This window comes from Myotis davidii, unplaced genomic scaffold (genome assembly GCF_000327345.1).
Source record: "Myotis davidii unplaced genomic scaffold, ASM32734v1 scaffold2053, whole genome shotgun sequence".
Classification (NCBI taxonomy): domain Eukaryota; kingdom Metazoa; phylum Chordata; class Mammalia; order Chiroptera; family Vespertilionidae; genus Myotis; species Myotis davidii.
The window spans coordinates 78,069-81,941 of record NW_006284252.1 but is presented as its reverse complement, the minus strand read 5'-3'; the positions used below and the strand labels follow the sequence as shown (position 1 = coordinate 81,941).

At 48.7% G+C, this 3,873-nt stretch overlaps 1 protein-coding gene across 1 annotated transcript in view; it reads left to right on the top strand.

Moving 5' to 3' along the window:
• Positions 1-3,873, top strand: part of LOC102754470 (hyaluronan synthase 1-like) — a 46,983-nt gene that overhangs the window by 36,046 nt on the left and 7,064 nt on the right. The gene's annotated exons all lie outside the window — the stretch shown is intronic.

Here is a 3,873-nt window from a genome sequence, read left to right as displayed (position 1 = left end):
CGGAGATTTCAGGTGTGAGCCCAGGTGTGTGACAGCGACCACGTGAGGCTGAGTGCGCGGGTCCAGGCTCTGCGGGTGGCCGTCCCACCTGTATGTAGTGTGTGGCATGTCCGTGTTCGTGCGGCTGTAAGTCCGTGCATGTCTGTGTGCTGGATGGGGGGTGGGGCGGGGGGGAGGGCCTCTATTTGCTTCACAGGTGGCTGTGAATTTCTCTTCTGATGTGTTCAGTTTAAGTTGAACCAGATGAAATCGCTGATATGTGGCCTCTCTTGACCTGTAAAAATGGCAATTTCATATGGTTCGAACCCCACTGTGACTATTGCTGTTTTGTTGTCCAGACCCTGGGAGGGGGGTGGGGGAGGGGGCCCCTGGGTCTCTTGTGGGGTGAGCATCTCCTCCCGGTGTTGCCCCTTTTTTGCCAAAAGGCGGATGTCCCCGTTCACCTGCGGCTGTCAGTGGGGTCTCAGGATCACCAAGTTCTGCCTTAGAACACGTGTCTGGGCATCTGCTAGGACAGCGGTTCTCAACCTGTGGGTCGCGACCCCTTTGGTGGTCGAACGACCCTTTCACAGGGGTCGCCTAAGACCATCCTGCATCTCAGATATTTCCATGACGATTCATCACAGTAGCAACATGACAGTTATAAAGTAGCAACGAAAATGATTTTATGGTTGGGTCACAACATGAGGAACAGTATTTAAAGGGCCAGGAGGTTGAGAACCACTGTGCTAGGACATGAGTGTCTGTGTGTCACTCGTCATGTGTGAGTGTACGCGTGCGTGGGTGTCCACGGCCGATACATGCGTGTTCATGCCTGTGGTCGGGATTGAAGCCCACCCAACTGGGTTATTCCCAGCAGGAAGTGGGCCAATCCCCCCCACCCCCAGAAATCCAGACAGGGCTCCACCTGGGGGAGAGGGACAGAGCAGGAGGATCGCAGGAGAAATAATAATAATTGTCACTATCGAGCGATTACTTGCATCAGGCTGAGCGCTCCACCTGAGACCTGTCCTATAGGAACAGAAAGTGAGCTACGGCCCTAACCGGTTTGGCTCAGTGGATAGAGCGTCAGCCTGTGGACTCAAGGGTCCCAGGTTCGATTCCGGTCAAGGGCATGTACCTTGGCTGTGGGCACATCCCCAGTAGGGAGTGTGCAGGAGGCGGCTGATCGATGTTTCTAACTCTCCATCCCTCTCCCTTCCTCTCTGTAAAAAAAAATCAATAAAATATATTATTAAAAAAAGAAAGTGAGCTACGTACGTGGTTTAAAATTTCCTCGTAGCTACACTAAAACCATGTAAAATGAAATAGGTGAAATTAATGTTAGTAATATATTTTATTTAGCCTAATTGAACTGGGGTTCGGCAAGCTGCCTGTACAAGGCCAGGTAGTCAATAGCGGAGACTTTGCCGGCCGAACGGTCTCCTTTGCAGCCCAACTTTGGCCTGGTGTGAACTCAGCCAGACACCATATGTGACGACGGGCGTGCTTGTGTGCCGACAAAACCTGACATGTGAACATCATGTAATTTTCACGTGCCACAAAATATGGTTCCTCTTTTGACTTTGTCCAGCCACTTAAAAACGTGAACGCCCGTGTCAGCTTGCGGGCCGTAGTGAAAAAGGCAGCGGGCACTGGGCCACAGATATGTAGTGTGCTTTCTATCAAAATATTCTCGTTTTAGTAGGTCATTCATACAAAAATATGAATGAGACATTTTACTTTCTGTCTTGCATACTCAGGCTTCAAAAGCCAGATGGGTAGCCCATCTGGTACAGATGCTACATTTTCCATGGAAATACTTGGATTTCGTAAGGTTTACAGTTGAAAAAGACCCTACTTGTTCCAACCCCCTCCCCCCTTAGCACTTTTTAATAACTGAACCAAGAATCACCGTTTATATTTAAATTAGTTTAAATAAAATGAAAAATTCAGCTCCTCAGGCATCCTGGCTGCATGTCAAGGGCTCAGTAGTCACATGTGGTCAGTGACTCCTGGGTTGTACCCTTTAACAAAAAGTTTTATTGATTGATTGATTTTCAGAGAGAGAGGAAGGGAGAGAAAGACACACACAGAGACATTGATTTGTGGTTCCACTTATTTTAAAAAACATATATTTTATTGATTTTTTACAGAGAGGAAGGGAGAGGGATAGAGAGTTGGAAACATCGATCAGCTGCCTCCTGCACACCCCCCATTGGGGATGTGCCCGCAACCAAGGCACATGCCCTTGACTGGAATCGAACCTGGGACTCCTCAGTCCACAGGCCGATGCTCTATCCACCAAGCCAAACCAGTCATAGCAATGTGGTTCCACTTATTGATGCATCCATTGGTTGATTCTTGTATGTGCCCTGACCTGGGATCGAACCCACAACCTTGGCAGATCAGGATGTCGCCCCTAACCAACTGACCTCCCTGGCCAGGGCACAGCTCTCTATCTTAATGACTAACTCAATTCATAATAAACCCCAAGGTGGGGACTGGAGCCACAGGAGGCAGTTTAGCAGAGAGGAGGACAGAGAGCCAGGCTGCCCAGGGACCTTGGGCAAGAGAAGACACCCGTGTGCCTCAGTTTCCTTTATCTGTAACGGGAGAGAGTGACAGTACCCACCTCACTAGAGCAGTGCTTAGCACGTGGCATGGGCTAAATCCCCATTTTTCAGCCCATAAAACGGGAGGCACCCCTCCCCTCTGATTCTGGACTCTTCCAGCCCACAGACTGGCACCCGGTCCTGGCAGGGAGAGAGGAGAGGAGAAGGTGAACCATGCCATGCCTGGGGGAATCGGAGAAACCTCCTCCACCTGTGGGCTTCCTGGTCTTGGGCAACGCCCGCCTGGCTCATCGGGCCTCGGTTTTGCCATCTCTATGGTGGCAGTAAACATTACCCTGTCCCACGGGGCTCTCCAGAGGCGGAAACTCAGTGTATAAAGTTGTGGTTTAGTGATTGGATCCTTAGGGTTCCAATCCTGGCTCCTCGGCTTTCCAGGTGTGAGCGTGGGCAGGTGGCTGCACCTGTGAACTCATCTGTAAAACGAGGATGCTAATAAGTGTACCTGTTGTGAGGTTTAAACTAAGTTCTTAAAAAAGGCTTAGAGCAGCCCCTGGAACATACCATATTGTATTGTTCTTTTATTTTTATTTTTAACAAAATATATTTCTTTATTGATTTCAGAGAGGAAGGGAGAAAGAGAGATAGAAACATCAATGATGAGAGAGGATCATTGATTGGCTGCCTCCTGCACGCCCCCTACTGGGGATGGAGCCTGCCACCCAGGCATGTGCCCTTGACCAGAATCAAACCTGGGATTTTTTAGTTTGAAGGCTGATGCTCTATCCACTGAGCCAAGCCGGCTAGGGCTGTATTGTTCTTTTATTTGTACAGTATATTATTATTCCTATTATCGTCTCAACAGTAAGGAACCTTTGATCGTGAGACAAATCATTATTTTTTTAAATATATTTTTATTGATTTCAGAGAGGAAGGGAGAGGGAAAGATAGAAACATCAATTATCATTGATCAGCTGCCTCCTGCACGCCCCCTACTGGGGATGGAGCCTGCAACCCAGGCATAATGTGTCCTTGACCAGAATGGAACCCGGGACCCTTCAGTCCACAGGCCCGCGCTCTATCCACTGAGCTAAACCGGCTAGGGCCAAATTATTATTTTATGGCCATCAAGAAAGCGGGGGATTCCTGTTAACTAAATGTGACGATCCACTGAATCGCGCTCTCATGGATTTAAGAGCTGTCAAAAACGGGGGTGGGGGTAGGGGGATGCATTTGAATCAATGCAACCGGGAATGCCTTGATAGCTGTTTGCCACAATTATTTTAACTAATGAAAATAACATTGGGTATTCAGGGGATTC